Raw genomic sequence first — 20605 nt, 5'->3', positions numbered from 1 at the left:
TGGCAATGGCAAGGAAAGCGTTTCTGAAGAAGAGAAATTTGTTAACATCGAGTATAGATTTAAGTGTCAGGAAGTCGTTTCTGAAAGTATTTATATGGAGCGTAGCCATGTATGGAAGTGAAACATGGGCGATAACTAATTACAAGAAGCAGATAGAGGCTTTCGAAATGTGGTGCTACAGAAGAATGCTGAAGATTAGATGGGTAGATCATATAACTAATGAGGAAGTATTGAATAGGATTGCGGAGAAGAGACGGTTGTGACACAACTTAACTAGAAGAATGGATCGTCTGGTAGGGCATGTTCTGAGGCATCAAGGGATCACCAATTTAGTATTGGAGGGCAGCGTGGAGGGAAAAAATCGTAGGGGGAGACCAAGAGATGAATACACTAAGCAGATTCAGAAGTATGTAGGTAGCAGTAGGTACTGGGAGATGAAGCTTGCACAGGATAGAGTAGCATGGAGAGCTGCATCAAACCACTCTCAGGACTGAAGACCACAACAACAACAAAATCATGCTCCAAACAGCAAGTGGAGAAAGAAGACCTTCCGTTATCATTTCACCAGGCGATATTCTCGAAGTGCAGTTGCAGCATCACTGTTGTTTTGACAGTAGAACTACACCAGTGATGACTTGCTCCTTTTGTCCAAGCTAATGTTGATACATCATCAAGTGCACTGCGACTGGGTAGGTGTGTGAGATTGTAAATCACGATGACTGATACGGCACCTGGTGGTCGTAGTTGGAACTAGACGGTGGCGCTGTGAAGTATGGAAACCGTGTACCCCATTGTCTGGACATTAATGCTGAGAAGTTTGGTAGTCGTACGGTAATTAGTTTCCATGTTATAACGTGTTAAATAGGGAAAGTTTAGTTATAACCACCTGGTACTCTCGTAAAGGCCTTTGGGTCTATTGAACATAGACGCTTTGTAATCCTATATCTAATTTAAAATACATCCCAAGCTACTTCCTTCATTTGTGTGGGACATGTAGGCTTGTAAACTTCGAATAATCTCTGTGGAACACACTGTATTTCAGTGGAATGACTGTCATATCACACAAGTGTGGTTTGCTGTCAACAGCAATATTTTAAACTATTTATTTCCAGCCTCATGTTGCTGTTCCTCAGTCTTATTAAATGGAAAAGAAATAAAAGAGAAAGCACACGATCCCGTCTCTGTTTATTCCTCCTCCCCCCCCCCCCCCCCCCGTCCATTTTCTCCTTTCTGCTTTCTGTGCTCATTTCGTAGCATTCCTCTGTCCATCTCCTCTTGTCCCCTCTTTGTGACCCTGAGCATTGTTTGTTATTGCAAATTCGAGTCTTTAGTAGTACGATAAGCCATAAATACAACTTCCACATTTGCTGACAACGTTTAGTATTATGTACAATCATGCTCATAAATTAAGGATAATTGCAGAATGTGGTGCCACACAACGTGCCACTGATAGCATAAGCACATACGGAACACATACGACACAGATCTGTAAGCCCACGGTATTGGTGATAAGTTGAGAAAACCGTCCCGAAACACATGTGCTACAAAACGCCACTGTTTTCTGAGCATGTACCTCGACATCAATATGGGATACTATCACCATGCACACGTACACAGGCCGCACAACGGGTTGGCATACTCTGGATCAGGTGGTCGAGCAGCTGCTGGGGTATATCCTCCCATTCTTGCACTAGTGCCTGTCGGAGTTCCTGAAGTGTCCTAGGGGTTTGAAGACATGCAGCAATACGTCGACGAAGAGCATTCCAGACATGCTTGATTCGGTTTAGGTCTGGAGAGCATTCGCATGATATCTTTTCTTTCATGGTACTCCTCCACGATGGGAACTCTGTAGGGCCGTGCGATATGATCCATCAGGACGAAGGTGGGACCCACAGCACCCCTGAAAAGACGGACACACTGGTGGAAAATGAAGTCCTGATACACCTGACCTGTTACAGTTCCTCTGTCAAAGACATTAAGGGGTATACGTGTACCAATCATAATCCCACACCACACCATCAAACAGCGACGTCCATACAGTTCCCTTTCAAGGACATTAAGGGGTTGGTATCTGGTTCCTGGTTCACGCCAGATGAAAACCCGGCGAGAATCACTGTTCAGACTATATCTGGACTCGTCCGTAGCCACAACCTGTGGACCACTGCTCCAATGACCATGTACTATGTTCTTGTCACCAGGCTTTATGGGCTCTCCTGTGACATGGTGTCAGCGAAAGGCACGTTGCGGGTCTCCGGGCGAATAAACCATGTCTGTTCAGTCGCCTGTAGACGGTGTCTGGAGATAACTGTTCCAGTGGCTGTGGTAAGGTTCCGAACAAGGCTACCTGCAGTACTCCGTGCCGTCTGCGGGCACCTATGGTGAGATATCGGTATTCTTGTGGTGTTGTACACTGTGAACGTCCCGTACTGTAGCGCCTGGACACGTTTCCTGTCTGCTTGAATAGTTGCCATAATCTTGAGATCAAACTTTGTTGCATACAGAGGGCCCATGCTACGACCTGCCTCCAGTCGCCCTAATATTCTGCCTCTCATGACATCATCAATATGTGTTCTTTGAGCCATTTTCAACACACAGTCACCAGTACCGCGACTGAAAACGTCTGCACATTTACTCGCTGCACTGTACTCTGTCACGCACCAACACACCTCTGCATATGTGGAATACTGGCAGCGCCACCGTGCGACGACCGCAGGTCACATGCACCGTACGGTCATACCCCGAGGTGATCTAAACCCGCAAACCGCCCACCAGAGCGTTGTTTCACCATGTTGTATCTTACATATACAGGATGAATCACATAAAACTTGCAACACAAATATTGCGGAAATGAAAGGACTATTGATGTGCGGTTCTCAGACAATGGATTGGTAGCCAGAGCTCGTATTGTTAGCGAATCAACAAGTCGTAATAATGGCTAGGAAGTGAATTCTTTGTGCCAAAATACCCTTTTCTTTTAAATGGAACTATGCCTGTTGACACTAACAAACTAAACTCTGGGTACACACATCAAGAAAAGTTTTGCATCGCCTCCGGTCCGAGAGTTCCGGAACCTGTACAGAAAAGTGGAATAGACATCGACATAAACACCATTTCCGCCCTTTTTATTGGTTATGAAGACTATACGTTGCATGTTGTACCACCATACAGCGAAACCTTCAGAGGTGGTGGTCCAGATTGCTGTACACATCGGTACCTCTAATACCCAGTAGCACGTTCTCTTGCATTGATGCATGCCTGTATTCGTCGTGGAATACTGTCCAGAACTTCACCAAAGCACTGATGGTCCAGATTGTTCCACTCCTCAACGGCGTAGATCCCTCAGTGCGGTTGGTGGTCACGTCGTCCATAAACAGCTCTTTTCAATCTATCCTAGGCATGTCAGATAGGGATCATGTCTGGGGAACATGCTGGCTACTTAAGTCGTGCGATTTCATTATCCTCAAGGAAGTCAATCACAAGATGTGCACGATGGGGGCGCGAATTGTTGTCCATGAAGACGAATGTCTCGCTAATATGCTGCCGATTTGGTTGCACTATTGGTCGGAGGATGACATGGACGTATCGTAGAGTCGTTACGGCGCCTTCCATGACCACCAGTGGCGTATGATGCCCCTCATAATGCCACCCAAAAATAACAGGGATCCTCCGCCTTGCTGCACTCGCTGGACAGTGTGTCTTAGGCGTTCAGCCTGACCGGGTTGCCTCCAAACGCGTCTCCGACGATTGTCTGGTTGAAGGCATATGCGACTCTGATCGGTTAAGAGAACGTGATGCCGATCCTGAGCGGTCCATTCGGCATGTTGTTGGGCCCATGTGCACAGCGCTGCATGATGTCGTGACCGCAAAGATGGACCTCACCATGGACGTAGGGAGTGAAGTTGCGCATCATGCAGCATATTGCGCACAGTTTGAGTCGTAACACGTGTAAGTAGGCTGTTTAGGGTTTTACATTGGTAAAGCCACATAGCGCTCTGCATAAAAATCACTGGCTGTGCTGTGTGCAGTCTGTGGCTGGGTGGCATTGTTGTAATATTCGCTATTGTAGTGTTGGGCTGTCGGCTGTTAACAGCGCGTAGCGTTGCGCAGTTGGAGGTGAGCCGCCAGCAGTGGAGGATGTGGGGAAAGAAATGGCGGAGTTTTGAAATTTGTAAGACTGGATGTCATGAACTGATATATATATATATATTATGACTTTTGATGATATTAAGGTAAATACATTGTTTGTTCTCTATTAAAACCCTTCATTTGCTAACTATCCCTATCAGTTGTTAGTGCCGTCTGTAGTTTGAATCTTTTATTTAGCTGGCAGTAGTGGCGCTCGCTGTATTGCAGTAGTTCGAGTAACCAAGATTTTTGTGAGGTAAGTGATTTGTGAAACGTATAGGTTAATGTTAGTCAGAGCCGTTCTTTCGTAGGGATTTTTGAAAGTGAGATTGCGTTGCGCTAAAAAATATTGTGTGTCAGTTTAAGCACAGTCTTGTATAATTTTTCAAAGGGGACATTTCACACGACGTCCTGTGGCTGCACGAAAAGCATTATTCAACATAGTGGCGCTGTTTTCAGGTTTCCTCCGAGCCATAATGCGTAGGCAGCGGTCATTCACTGCAGCCCTTGGGCGGCCCGAGCGAGGAATGTCATCGACAGTTCCTGTCTCTATGTATCTCCTCCATGTCCGAACAACATCGCCTTGGTGCACTCCGAGACGCCTGGACACTTCTATTGTTGAGAGCCCTTCCTGGCACAAAGTAACAATGCGGACGCGATCGAACCGAGGTATTGACCGTCTAGGCATGGTTGAACTACGGACAACACGAGACGTGTACCTCATTCCTGATGGAATGACTGGAACTGACCGACTGTCGGCTCCCCTCCGTAAAAACTCTTATTAATGTGTAAAAATTCTGAAATACATTGACAAAGTTTTTTGGTAACAGTGTGTTTACACGTTGTATGTTACATATACAAGGTGAATCACCTCAAACTTGCAACGCAAATACTGCGGTGATGAAAGGAATATTGATGTGAGGTTTGCACAGAATGGATTGGTAGTAAGAGCTCGTATTGTTAGCGAATCAATAGATCCCAATAATAGCTGGAAAGTGTATTTTTTGTGTAAAAATACACCTTTTTTATTGGAACAATGCCGATTGACACTAACAAACTAAAATTTGGGTACATTAGAACGTAAGTGGTGTCTGTTGCAGGAGTCTAGTACGACTCGTTTACGAGATATTTATTTTGAAAAGTTTCCACACTATAACGTCCTTTTGCCATTCAACCTGCCTAACTGCTAGGGAACAATGCTGTTATTGTGCTTACGGTTTACTGGTACGTTCCTTGAGTGCACTGCCACTTGCTAGTCAATCAATGTTCGACTGTCCAAGCAGTGAGTCGAGAATGTACGATGGGATTTACCGCTACAAAAAAAGCCGACATGCTCATTGTGTAGTTCGTTCTTATACAGTGTATGCGGCAACCATCTCTTCAGTTATTTGTCAACAGCTTCAACTAGTTACGTAAAAGTGATAGTGTAACACTTACACAACGTAACAGAAGGAAACGAATGACGACAGAAGTGGGGAAATGTAATGTTCTCGCTCCTGTTGCAGTTGATCCGCACGTTAGCTCCCAGCACTAGTAAGTACCATGAGTCAAGCACATGTTCTATACATTCTCCATTGACATAGGTTCCATCCTTATCACTCACCTCTACAACAAAAGCTGCGTGGTAACGATTATTATAATGATGTTAACTTCTGCATGTTGGCATTAAGGCGGAATACTCCAGATGTATCACATACCTTGTTTAGTGATGAAGCTAATCATGGTCAGGTAAACCAACGCAACATGCTCTATTGGCCTGTCGACAATCCCGTTCGGCTTCGTCGGGCGGAACGTCAGCGTCTATGCAGTGTAAACTGTGATGTGGGATAGTGGACTAGCAGCTGAGAGGCCCGTTTTTCATAGACGGAACAGTGAACGCGCATAAGTATCGCAGCCTCCTGACAGACCATCTTCAACGGATGCTAGAAGACGTTCCTCGGCAGACTAGGAGGAACCTGTAGTGTGTGGGTGGAAGAACTTTTATGGTGGCACGACTGCGTATGCATTTTGTTTCGGCTTCAGTTTCTACGGCTGATCGAAGTTTTATCAGTTTCACTACGAGCAGCGTCATTTTGCTGTCAGCTTACCCTGCCAGAGGTGAGTTTTGGGTATTGTCGTTAGACAACGGGTCGGTCCTTTATTCATTTATTTCCCATGAGTGTAGTAGTGGCTATTGCAGTAGTCCATTCTTCTATAGCCGGACGGAGTGGCCGTGAGGTTCTAGGCGCTACAGTCTGCAGCCAGGCGACCGCTACGGTCGCAGGTTCGAATCCTGCCTCGGGCATGGATGTATGTGACGTCCTTAGGTTAGTTAGGTTTCATTAGTTCTAAGTTTTAGGCGACTGATGACCTCAGAAGTTAAGTCATATAGTGCTCAGAGCCATTTGAACCATTTTCAACCATTCTTCTATAAACATGTAACCTGGTCGGACGAGTCGTTTCAAATTGTATCGAACGGATGGACGTGTACGTGTGTGGAGACAATCTAATAAACCCATGGACCTTGCATGCCAGCAGGGGACTGTTTAAGCTGGCGGGGGCTCTGTAATCGTGAGAGGAGTGTGCTATTGGAGTGATATGGAACCCCTGATACGTCTAGAAACGATTCTGACAGGTGACGCGTACGTAAGCATCCTGTCTGATCACCTGCATCCATTCATGTCCATTGTGCACGTGGGCAATTCCAGCAGGAAAATGTGACACCCCACACGTCCGGAACTGCCACAGAGTGGTTCCAGGAACACTCTTTTTGAGTTTAAACACTTCCGCTAGCCACAAAATTCCCCGGGCATGAATATTATTGAGCACACCTGGGATGCCTTGCAACGTGCTGTTCAGAAGAGATCTCCACTCCCTTTTACTGTTATCGATCTATAGACAGCCCTGCAGGATTTATGGTGTCAGTTTCCTCCAGCACTACTTTCGACATTAAGCGAGTACATGCCACGATGTGTTATAGCGTTTCTGCGCGCTCGCGGGCGCCCTACACGGCATCAGGCAAGTGTACCAGTTTATTTGGATATTCAGTAAATAATTACTTTTATATCGTATATATTGAATTGCTTTGTGTACTCCTTGTCTGTAGTTTCATCCTTATGCCCTAGACTGAGGTGACAAAAGTCATGGGGTCCATCATAATAACGTGGCAGACCTTCTTTTGCCCGGCGTTGTGCAGCAACGCGCCGTAGTTCGGATTCAACAAGTTGTTGAAAGTCCCCTGTGGGTATATTGAGCCATGCTGATTCTGTCGCCATCCATGATTGCGAAAGTGTTGCCGGTGTAGGATTTTGTGCACGAACCGAGTCCTCGATTATGTTCCATAAATGTTTGGTGGAATGCGTGTCGGGCAGTGTGGGTGTGTAACGCCGAAAATACATGTCCTCCTATTTCCGTCTATTGCACTGCAATTTTTTTCCTTATTTTGTTACCTGAAGATATAACATTTCTGTGTCTTTGTATATTGTAATTGTTTTACTGTTTGTATATATATGCATTTATGTCGGTTTACAATTAGTTTGTTTTGTGAATATTATTTGTATTTATACGCTGGGTCTGTCCCAGGGAAAACTATGCTATCGAACGAATACATCGATAGGTCGTGTGGAGAACCAGTGTTTAGCATCTTTGGGAGTGTGAACTCGGCCGCGTGGAGCGCGGGCAGAGCAGAGAGAGTCTGGCTGAAGGAGGTCGGTGGAGCAGGTGTGTTGTGTGACGCTCCCGCGAGTTGCCGCTCTTTCGGGGTTGGGCAGCATGTAGTTGCGCTCGACTTGCTATGATAGTTTCTAACACGGTGTCGCGGACGGGAAGCATTAGCTGCCGCACATCAAGAGCCCGTTTCGCGTGGTGACCGTGTCGAGAAGAAGGCGCGCCAACATCCAGCTTCTGCAACAGCGACGGCCGACAATGAGTTACTGTCGCCACATTCTCGATCGACGGCTTCAAACCTTCAATCAACCAACAAGGAAGACTGGAAGCACGTAAAGTTTTAGAACTGTATGGCAGACCTCAGCTTTTTAAACTGTTCCATTTTCGTAACTATAATTACAGCAACTAAGCATGAACATTTGTTGCTCATTGTCCCAATTGCATTACCAAGCAGGGTCCCTTCCTTTTCCGGAATGAACCCGAGTGTCGTTGAAATTCAAACGCCAGCAGTACAGTACTATCATTCGATTTCCAAGTTCAGTTAGCTGGCTACAATATTCAGATTACTGAAGCATAAATAAAGAGTGCGAGTTTTGTTACCTTATTTTAGCTTACCTGTGACTGCATCTCAGCTTGGTACGTTCTAAATTTTACTATTGTTAAGAATTATTTAATTCAAGTTCAAAGTTAAATCTCTTATTTCTAAATTGTTGCTTTTGAAATGATTGTTGAGGTAGCCCAAGACTAACCGTATTTTACTGAATTTCGATGTGCTTCAGGAACAAAGCTCACTATTAATTTCAGTCACTAAATTAACTTTCAATTTTCCGGTTTTATTAATTCTTTTGCTAAATTAAGTCAGAGTGTAGCGAAATTTATTACTTCTGACAAACTTTCAGTTTTCACACTACACGTGTCAACCTTCAGTTGCCACGCTTCTAGTGCTAATTATATGTGTAATAACCTTTGTTTTTCAGTTACTATAGTAATTGTCCATAGGACTGGCGACCGTAATTTTCCCCCAAATCTCAAATATCTAATTACCGCTAGTTAATTGTTAACGTAACGGCCGCACATTTACTTTCTTTATTAACTTTACCCCTTTCCAAAATTAATTTCCACCAGTTTGATTTGCATTTTCCCTTTCATTTAGATGTAACCCTTTCCTCCCTCTTTACCGACAGATTAACTTCGGTGACCATTGCTTTTCCCAAATTTCCATTAGGTACACGAGGTTTAATTTTTCACTGTCATTACGGCCGATAAGTGAGGGGGAGGTTACAGGTGGCCAAATCATTCGCTCCAACTGTCAAGATTTTTCTTCAAACCAATCGCAAACAGTTGTTGCCCAGTGACATGGTGCCTCTTCATACACAAAAATTCCATCTTTGTTTGGGGGCATGCACTCCAAGTAGTTAAACATAACCATTTCCAGTCAATGATGGTCCAGTTTGACCAGAGGACTCAGTTCATTCCACATAAACACAGACCACATAATTGAGAACCCATCACCATCTCGCACAGTGACTCGCTTAAAATGTGGGTCCATGACTTCCCGGGGCTCGTGCAAGGCACCATGACCACCAACCTTACCAGCAGCTCCTGCCAACTGATATCGGGAGTCAACTGACCAGGCCACGGCTTTCCAGTTGTGTAGCGTCCAACCGATATGGTCACGAGCCCAGGAGAGGCGCTGCAGACGATGTCGTGCTGCTAGCAAAGGCACTCGCTTTAGTCTTCTGCTGCCATAGCCCATTAACGCCATATTTCACCGCACTATCCTAACACACACGTTCATGTACGTCGCACATAGATTTCTGTGGTTATTTCTCGTAGTGTTGCTTGTCTGTTAGCACATAGGTCACTATGCAAACGCTGCTGCTCTCGGTCGTTAAGTGGTGGGTCCCGGTCACTCCATTGTCCGTGGTGAGAGGTAATGCCTCTTCCCTAACGATTTCCGAAACGGAATGTCCCATGCGCCTACCTCCAACTACCACTCCGCCTTCAAAGTCTGTTAATTCCCATCCTGCGGCCATAATCATGCATAATCAAATGACTGCTCCGCCAATGCGCTGCCCTTTTATACCTTTTGCACGCGATACTACCGCCATCTGTGTATGTGCGTATCGCTATCTCATGATTTTTTCCACTTGAAGTTACGATCGTGTTTCTGCATGTTTGCTACTGCAGTGCCACCTGCTTCGTAGTTCGTGACATCTTTGCTTTTGACGTGTGATTCTCAATTGTCTTTCACCTGTTATGTGAATATGAGCTTCCACTGTCGGTGGAGCATGCATGATATTTTATCTAAATCTTGATGTGTCATTGACATGCCGATGTACTACTTTCTTCATATTGCTGGAATGACGTATTACAACTTGAGACTAAATATTGTACACATGATGGAGATTTATTGAGGTGAGTTTGCATAAGGTATGTTGTATGTATCCATATTCTGTAAAAATATCCCACCCTATCACATGTGACCTGATTATGCTTGCATTTTTGATCTATGTACTTTACAGGTCCTACAATAACAACTTAGATTTGCCGGAACCAATCATCATAAATGAAATTGTATTTAGCGCTCTTGGCTGTTGAAATTTTTTACATGTGTATTTAATATTGCTCTAGATCGCCCCCGTTCTTGAGTGACGTCAAGCACGAATAATTTATGGGTAACGCTGTTCTCACACATTATAGAAGTTGAGCAATCTTCTTGAAAGATCCCATTATTGAAGAAGAGAAGGAATCCAATCGACGCACGGGAAATAAGATAGAATAAGGTTTTCATAAAATGGCGTAATCTATTAGTCTCGTTGTCAGCAGTCGAAAGTAAGTCTCAAGGAACCCTCTGGGAGGGAAATGTCAGTAGCGGCATAAGAGATGAAGCGCTAAAATTAGAACGTTGCCAGAGACGGGGAAGACGCCACGTTTTTTTTTATCTGCTGAGAGATTAAACGCCCACCCGCGACTGCAGCGTAGGCCGGCAGCGTATGCGGGGCTTTGAGGAGTGCGGAATAAGAAGCAGCGTAACCCAGCAGCGACTGAACTTTGCTCGGGATTCGTATTTCATAAAATTGCTCCTCCGGCATGCTGGTTTTTTTTTCTGCTATGTCCGACTCAGAACGTAGAATTATAACGCGTTCCGAGAAGTACGCTGTGGTATAACAGAACTTCGCGAAATTGTTTCCTCTATGGAAAGTAAGTAGGCTTACGGTGACGTCAATTCCATACGCATAAAGTGGTGAGGAAGCCACTTCAGACTTACCGAAGAAGCAAACACTCGATTGCACAGTTTACAAAATCGGTTTACCGTTCTCAAAGGTATTCCATCCAAGTCTGTAGGATTCAAACAATTGCCCGTGTTCATTAATAAACCGTTTCCTTCCGTCTAGAGCCTTACAGACTCCGCGAAAAAGACCACCCTTATTTCAAAAAGCAGTTATAAGCAGACAAAGATACAGAGAAAATGCTTGTATTTGTGAACAACAAATAGTGCACCAATTTACATTACCTGGTTTTAAAAATTATGTCCGGTAAATGGCGTCCTCCACTGTTAATAAACTGTGAAACCTTTCCCAGAAGTTTTCCATAGTTCTTTGTGCAATTTCCGGTTAAATGGCAGCCACTTCCTGAGTGACTGCGACCTTAAGTGCTTGCAGGGTTGCGGGGCGACGTTTGTGCACTTGAGCATATACGTAATCCTATAAACAAAAGAAAAAAAATTACAAGGTGATAAATCGGGTGACTATGGGAGCCAGGCGATGTCTTCTCGAGAAGAGATAAAATGTCTAAGAAACAACTCTATCAAAATTTTTAAAGAATACTGAGAAACGCGAGGTGTGGCGCCATCCTGTTGAAACCATACTTCTCCCACTTCATGGTTGCCAATAAGTTGGTTTAGATTAGATTGGAGGAAGATCACTACCATGTGACAATAAATGGCATCCGTCCATCCTTGCGGGATGATGGTGTAGCATGCTTGGTTTAGAGACTGCAGCGTCCGCTGTGGCTAAAGAGTCCCGGTCGCGAGTGGCAGTCCCTACTGCAGTTTGGACATGTGGAATTTGAGGGACTTCGAACAGAAGCCGCTCTGTCTCTTCGCTTTGTCCTCTTCCTCATTTGTTCCTGTGTGCGTTCGTCCTCTGGGAGCTTGACGCCGTTGCGCACAGTTACTCGCCACTTGACACGGTTATCTGCAACGCTTTCCCAGCGACTTGGATTGATTCTGGTCTTGGTCAGGTCTCTCTTGCAGACATCCTTGTAACGAAGATGCGGTCTTCACAGTGGCCTCACACCTTCCTGAAGTTCGCCGTATAGCAGCTGTTTCGGTATCCGTTCAGGATCCATGCGCCTGACATGTCCCAACCACCTTAGACGTCGATGACTCAGGAGTGCAAAGATGCTGGTTGTGCTTGCACGATGAAAGACTTCGGTGTTGGGTACTCTATCTCTCCAAGAGATCTGAAGGATCTGCCGGAGACAGCGGAGATGGAAGCTGTTGAGTCGAGATTCACGCCTAGAAAGAGTTGTCCATGTCTCACAGCTGTAGAGAAGAGTGCTTATAACACAAGCGTTGTAGACTTTAAATTTAGTTTTTGTGGTAAGCAGTCCGTTGTTCCATACTCTGTTTATCAATCTAGCCATGACAGATTATGCCTTTGCGATTCTGTTAGTAAGTTCAGTGTCCTGGACAAGTTGCTACATATTGTGGATCCCAAGTAGGTCAAGTCATCAACTATCTGGGGAGGATTGCCATCAATGCTAATGGATGGAAGGTTGGTAGTGCTCTGCGCCATGATCTTAGTCTTTTGAAGGCTGATAAGTAGACCAAACTTTTCACAGGCATTTCATAATTTGTTGATTATATACAGCAGCTCATCTTCTGTGTTCGCTACTAGAGCTGCATCGTCCGCATATAACAACTCGCGGATAACAACTGTGTTTACTTTGGTCTTGGCTTTGAGGCGAGCAATGTTGAAAAGATTTACATCAGACCTCCTCACAGTCTTAAAAGGCACATCTGAGCAGGAGGGAAAAGAAAATCCCAAATAATGTAGGAGCTAACACACACACCCCTGTTTCACACCGCCATTAACAGGGAATGCTTCTGATGTTTTACCGTTGAAGCAAATTGTTGCTATGTGACGATAGCGATCTGAATTAACCTTTGCTGTTGCGCCATCTTCTTCGAAAAAATACGGATCTCAACTCCAAATTCAACAATGGCGAACCAAACTGTAGCACGATGGCTGTGAAGTGGTTGTTGGTGAAGTCTCTGAGGGTTTTCCGTTGCCGAGTAGCGAAACTTTTGTTTGTTTACAAGTGGAAATTGCCCTCATCCGAAGAAATTAAAACAGCGCAAGAGGGATGTTGTGAAGAATTTTCACATTATCACCACCTATGTAATAGCCGGATGTCCGCCTTTGGCATGGGTAACAGCAATGAGGCCTTGGTAGGTCGCTGGAAGGACTTGGCACGAAATCTGTACACACAAGTCACGTAGATACGGGGAGGGGAACGAAGAGCTCTGACGCCACGTCCAATCACATCGCAGATGTGTTCGATCGGGTCCAGATCTGGGGAGTTAGGGGGCTATCAGATCAATTGGAACTCGCTACTGTGTCTCTCGAATCGTTCCATCACACTCCTGGCCTTCTGGCATGGCGCTTATCTTGATGATAATGCCTCTACCGTCGGGAAACATGATGGTCATGAACGAGTGTAGGTTGTCTGCAACCAATGTACGATACTCCTTGGCCGTCATGGTGCCTTGCACGAGCTTCACTGGACCCACGGAGCCCACGTGAATGTTCCGCAGAGCATAACGGAGCAGCCACTATATTGTCTCCGTTCTGTAGTACAGGTGTCAAGGAGGTATTAATCAGGAAGAAGACGCTTTATCGTCCTCCCATCGGCATGATGGAGAGTGTATCGGGATTCATTAGATCATGTGGCGCTCTGCCACTGCGCCAACGTCCAGCGTCGGTGGTCACGTGCACATTATAGTCGTAGTGCCCATGCCGTGGGGCTTTGGCACATGCAGCTGCTGAGGGCCAGTGTTAGGAGTGTTCGGTGTACTGCGTGTTCAGACACACTTCGCCCAACATTAAAGTCTGATGGTAATCCCACCACAGCTCGCCGCCTGTGTAAGGTGTCAGGCAAATCCACCACCTTCCATGAAAACCCTGACATGATAAGAAAATCCAGTAGTATGTCACATAGCTCCGAATAAATCGTGACATTAAATTAACCAAAGTAATACGAGTAACGAGTGAGCAAATGGAATACCACAGACTAACACAAGAATGCCTAAACGCATGTCATACCTTCGCACCGTGAGACAGACGCAGTTCCGAGGGGAGAAACGAGAACAGAAGCCGAGAGCAGAACTGTCTTAAGCTAGAAGACCCTACGATAAGGGACGGACTGGACACCCACGTCGCCAGCCTACCGCTAAGACCACACCACCCGCACGTTTTAGTGTGAGACTTTTTCGCCTCTCTGTTACGTCAAGGACCACCCCCCAGCGCATGTTAAAAGCTAGAGCCCTCCAGAAAAAGAGTATAGATCTTACGATAGCACAAAAAGGGCCACACCACACGCAAGGTTTAGCGTGAGACTTTTTCGCCTCTCTGTTACGTTAGGACCACGCGCCAGCCCATGTTAAAAGATAGAGCCCTCCAGAAGAACAGTATAGATCTTGCGATAACGCTAAAAGGACCACACCAGCTGCAGGTTTTAGCGTGACACTTTTTCGCCTCTCTGTTACGCTGAAAACTTTAAAAACATTGCCCCACCACGAAAAGTATAACGTTTCTCATTGGATAGACAGAATTTTTGTACGCGGAGCTTAAGGTTAACATTGAGACCCGGATTGGTCCGATGAAAACACAGCCAGATAGTTTATTTTAAACCTACTTCGGCAAATTCTAGTAAGGAGAAGTTAGGAAAAGAGTTGTTTCCGAGTCGGCGAGGTGAGCGGAGCTGTGCTGGCCGCGCCCCCCTGACGAACACCGACAAGGTAATGAACGCACGCGATGCCGCATTACAGCGCATAAAGCTTCACTCAGAACTGCAGAAGTCTCATCTGTTACACCTCCTTTTTGCGTAATACTAGTGTCGATCGTCAATTAAAGCTCATGGTGTTCACATTTGCCACTTGAAGTAAAAATCTGAAACGCGATGATTTTTCTGTTATATAGTTATTGAGAATTATAGATGTGGTATGGCATAGGTCATCCTTCGATCCATTGTAAATCTTGGAAACCCATTCAGGGAATATTCGTTCACATTTTTGTTGAACGCAGTTGGTTTTTACCATCCTATATTAAAACACATCCTTTTATCAATAGTGCAATTTATAAACAATGTTTTGTGAGTAGAATAAAATTTCCAATGGTAAACTTAACTGTTTTTTGGACGTTATTTTACCAGCTAACTAAAAATAGAAAAGCCTTGAACCCTTTCCACTAAATTTAGTTAGTATTAAGATTCTTTTACAGGGAGTGTAGTGGAGCTGACGCTGAGATCATTTAGTATTTGGTTATATCATCGCAAGTCTCACTGAACTCTTCTGAATTCTACATGTCATGTGTGGTCTGGCGTCTCCTTACCAGCAACAGGTCCCAGGTTCAAACTAGTCAATTTCCGAAAAAACACGCTCAGAGCGTCGTTGCGCGAAAGTGGTAGGGAGACACGATGTAGAACAAACAGACACCACCATGAATGTTTAGACCTGTCCTGTTTTACCAGTCTGGCCAGCCTACGACGTCTCATCTGTAATGAGGGGTGGACGCGCAATACCACGACGTGGGGACATGTTTCAACTTTGGTTTTGCCACATACTGAAGACAGTCACCAGAGCACTCCTCGCACACCCGACAGGTTGCGCAGCTTCCAAAATGATCGTGCCGAGCCTCTGGGCTATCACAGTGCCCTCGTCACACTCATAGATCTCCCGCCTTCCCCATTCTGCACTCGGATAGCACGCTCACTGATACTACATGCAACGTGCGTGTGTTTTACTTGGAGTCATTCCTCACCAGGTGACATTACTATCGCCTGGATGAGTTTGTATCGATAGCAGGTCGGTGATCAGAATGTTTTTACTGATCACTGTACTTCTCTGCGAGTTCCAGAATTCTTTTCACTTAATTCTTGAGTAACGATCATTTTAATGGGTGCATGTGAAATCTCTGAGCAGGATTCTTCTTACACTTCTGTCAGACAATCCCAGGCCAGCTGCATGTTTAAGTGCTGAACGCTTTGGAGATTGCTGGGCGGACGCTCTCACGAGCGCCACGTTTTCCGGCGGTCAGAGGTCGGCCAGTAGGTTTTATTTCCAGCGCAGAACTTGCTGCTCTAAAGCTTGACACCGAAACTAGAAGAGCTTCTTTTTTGTGTCAGGAGCAGAATCGAGTCGGCCAAGTTCGAACGGAATGCGAAATGTTCGTTGAGTAATAACAAGGGGAACACCATTACGATTATGCTGCTCCACAACAAACGCACATGTTCATCTAGCCCAGGCACATGACCTGCTGTGAATGGCAGGTATACCGCTACCGATTAGTACCCCACCACATCAGTATCCCCACTACAGCTGACACAGCAGCTTCTCCAGATTTGCCGGACCGTGGATAACATTACGCTGACTCCTCTCCTGCACCCCCAAATTTTCTTAGCCTTTGCAATTGTGGGTTTTGCTCATGACTAAAACATTTCAGACCTCAGTATTATCAGTGCGTAAAACAAACTAACAGTTTACTCGCTGAAAAGTTCTGCTTCTATTATTCTGATCGACGGTACATTCTGAAATAAAAATTACACAACCTGACAAAAAAGTGAAGCACCCAGAAGACGTGGTCAAATGACAGTATGCTTCGTACACGTATGCACTGTCGGGAGGTATGTAAATGACTGGAGTTGCGATTCTGTGTGACAGGTAGGACGGCCACAACACTGCGTTGATGTTATTCGTGTTCATTGTTGTTACCAGGCCTTGAAGGGTTTTCAAGTGGAGTAAACAGCGTCAGATGTGGAGTGATAAGTGAAGGATACAGGGAAACTGTGCACTTGTGTGAGACAGCGTTATCAGCACCTGGCAGTTTGAGGGGGACCTCATTGTTGGTCTCCATTTGGCGGGCTGGTTAAATTGTGCAATATCCAGATTTGTGGGGCACTCGGATGTGATAGTGACCCAATGTTGGACACCATTAAGGAGGCTAGCCTACTGTTCACTAACACCGAAACCTCCAGAGGTCAGACAATCAGATCGGTACCAAAACTTGTTATGTAAGCAACCAAAACTCCGATTTATTTCGTACTATGAGCTGTCATCCAGCCGATCATGCGTAAACGTTAATTAATGAACACCAGAACTATGCAGCACAGAAAAAGCAGAGCTCTGAGTAAATAATATGTGTAACTTCCAAGAGGAAGTTGGTGGAGCGTTAGATCGTCGTACGAAAGCTCCTGGGTTTAAACCCCAATAATGACAGTTGTTTACTGTATTATACGTGAATGTTTTATGTGGGACTATGAATACTTCGGCACGTGCGTAGCAATTGTTTGTTCATTCTGGTGTTCCGATTGCTTATGTTTATTCTATAAAACTATAAATGCACTAGCTGCTTCATCACGAATGGTGTCTGTTCTGTCGCACATGTCCGATACACCACAGCTATCCGTATAAATGTATTCTATAGGTTTGTTACTTTCAAACTAACGAAAGAAAAGTAGACCGCCAAAAGAACAATGCTACAAACTCCGAAAAGTCATTTTACATTGCAGGAAAATGTTCTTCCATATAACAGTTCCTCGCGTAAACAGCTAAAACATATTGAAATCAGTTGGGTTTGAACCCAGGTTCTTTGGTACATGATCTCACACTTTACCAACTCACCCACGCGAGATCTACGAAGTTATAACATGCACATACGCTTTTTCTCTACTCCGTAGTTCTGGTGACACTTTTAATTATCGTTTACGCATCTTCTACTGGACGAGAGCACACAGCACGAACTAAATCGGTGTTTTGGTTGATACTCAGTCGACATACAACTTTTCGTACCGATCCGAGAGTCTGACATCTGGAGGTTTGGATGTAAGCAAATCGTAGCCCCTTCACAACAACGTCTGCCATCTGAGAACACGTAATGCACTCGTTGTAGATTCCTGGGCGATCTCGCACCATTCGTCAGACACTGACAGCAGCCGCAGCATGGAACTACCTGTAGCACCACGAGGCAAACCGGCTGCGTTTGGTGTGGTGCCGTCACCGGGAAGCATGGAGTGCTGACGAATGGGCTCGCTCTGTGTTCAGCGATGAATTTCAGCTCTGCAGGACATTGTCTGATCATTGTCTGAATTAGCTGATGCATTCGTTATCCCAAATTTTTAATTTAATAATTATTTTGTTTTACAGTTTGGCAACAGAAAAGCGTTATGGAAAATGGAGCACACATGAATTGCATTCAGCTGTAACACTGTATCTAAATGGGAATGATGGATTAAATGAAAGTGAACACATATAAAATGTGTCTAAGTCGACAAAAACGAAAATGGAAACGGGGTATAAAATTTTTTGTTGACAGTAAAGTGCTTTCCAACGAAGTTGAGAAAGAATTAGAAAACAATATTCTTATATTTGAACAGATGATGCTCTGTTTAAGCATGTTGCACTCCTGCATTCCTCATTACAGAACGAAACGGATCCTCCCGTGCCGGACGATGTGGCCTAGCGGTTCTAGGCGCTTCAGTCTGGAACCGCGCGACCACTGCGGTCGCAGGTTCGAATCCTGCCTCGGGCATGGATGTGTGTGTGTTGTCATCAGGTTAGTTAGGTTTAAGTAGTTTCAAGTTCTAGCGGACTGATGACCTCAGATGTTCAGTCCCATAGTGCTCAGAGCCATTTGACCCATTTGATTTGGATCCTCACGTAATCTCAATGCAGAAGAAGACGTGGCAGGCAAAAAATAGGCAGAAGATATCCATCCAGGAAATATCACCGAATCTGAGGATGAAAGCTCAAAAGAAAACTTCCAGGAAGTAGCCAAATAGCATGCTGAACTGAGGAGCAGTAAAAAATTAACTACAGGTCCACCTGTGAAAAGCAAATGCATCGAAAAATATTCAGGGAAGCCATCACAAAAACTCTTTCGTAGTACAGAAGAATGGTATTTCTACAGTAGTTGTTGCGCGCAAAAGACAGATTACAAAAATTATCAGACAATGAAATACAAAATGCGGATTCATGCAAAGTTTCGAGGAGTATGGGAAAGCAGATAAAATACTGATGTAAGAACTAAAATATGGAACATTCTCTTAGAGTGAAAATAGTACATATCTTGAAGCTCAGGAACGTAGTGTATAAGTGCGGTACAATTTACTTACCCGTTGGTACGAATTGAGAAAACAGCTTCCTAAATTGTACCACTTGTAGATTTTTAGAAAATTAATTTTATTTTCTCTAAATTTATATTTTTTAATTCAGATACAAAGAACAACGTCCCACAATCGAGGATGACGTGTTACTTACTGTTTAGGCTATCATAAATAAATTCTCAAAAGTGGTACAATTTAGGCAACTCACCCCCTTCTGTTGAGAACACTCATCTGAGTACCGATTCTTGAAGAATGATGCTAAAGAACAGTCATTTCGAGGGAGATATCTGCAGCCGACAAGCAGATCTTTTTGGCTAAATGAATTTGTCACAAGAAATGGACTCACACGGTTCTCTTCTGGCCCCTCCAACAACAAAATTTACACCTGTTTTCAAGCAGTTAACACTACGTGAAGAGGGCTTGCTAAAGTGATGGCAGGTTGCACCCAGTAAGTTGAACGCCTGGAGTAGGTCGCATCGCCAGGCGCGCCCCAGCACCGGCGGGCTGGTGTAGTTACGTGTTTCTGTGACGCTGCCGCCCTGAAGTTGTTTGCATAATGCGACGATTATACGAACAGGGCGCACGAGATCGTCGTTCGCTGTATGCAGTCGCCGGGTCTGGGATTCCCGCCAGTGCAGCAGGCGAGTCACTGCTGGCTGGAACGAGCTACGCGAGGGTTGTTTACCTTGGGGATCCGGCACGCCCCAGAAGACCTTCCTGCTTCCCAGCTGTTATCTCGAATTAACTGCGTGTATGCTATCGGACAGGGAGGTAGTCTTTACTGTAGTAGGACACGCCGCGTTTCTGTGCCTAAAAGGTGTCAGACCTGGGATCTACTAAAATAGTCTGAGTGAATTCACGAGCAACGCAGCTTACAAAATTCTTCAGTCTATGACACTCACACAGAATACAGACGAGATTCAAATGTGTGTGTGAGTTTCTAAGGGACCATACCGCTAAGGGTATCGGTCCCTAGTCTTACACAGTACTTAAACTAACTTATGCTAAGAACATCACACACACCCATACCTGAGGGAGGACTCGAACCTTCGGCCGGGGGTCTCGCGCAGTCAGTGACATGGCGCCTGAGACCGCTCGGCCACTCCGCGCGGCGAGATTCAAATAAGAACAGAACGTTTTGTCATAAAATAACTCGATAAACGAGAAAGTCTTCCGTTGATAGACAATCAACTGTAGTGCTGAGCGTAACAGTGAAACTTAATCATCATCAGAATGAGGGATTATGGTTTGTATTGTCATCGATTACTTGGTCTGGTGCGTATTTCCTTTGCCGTTCTTCCTTGTTTTGTTTTCACATTCGATCAGTGACGTTGCTGTTTTGATTTCTTGCGTTTTTCTTACGTGGTCTTTCCATTTGTTGCTGTACTTCCCTATTTCTCGATTGCGATGAAGTGTGTTTGATGCTTTCCTAATATCTTAATTCCTT

This window comes from Schistocerca gregaria, chromosome 3, assembly GCF_023897955.1.
Source record: "Schistocerca gregaria isolate iqSchGreg1 chromosome 3, iqSchGreg1.2, whole genome shotgun sequence".
In the NCBI taxonomy this organism is placed as follows: domain Eukaryota; kingdom Metazoa; phylum Arthropoda; class Insecta; order Orthoptera; family Acrididae; genus Schistocerca; species Schistocerca gregaria.
The sequence above is the reverse complement of the archived record's forward strand: the minus strand, read 5'-3'. Positions refer to the sequence as shown.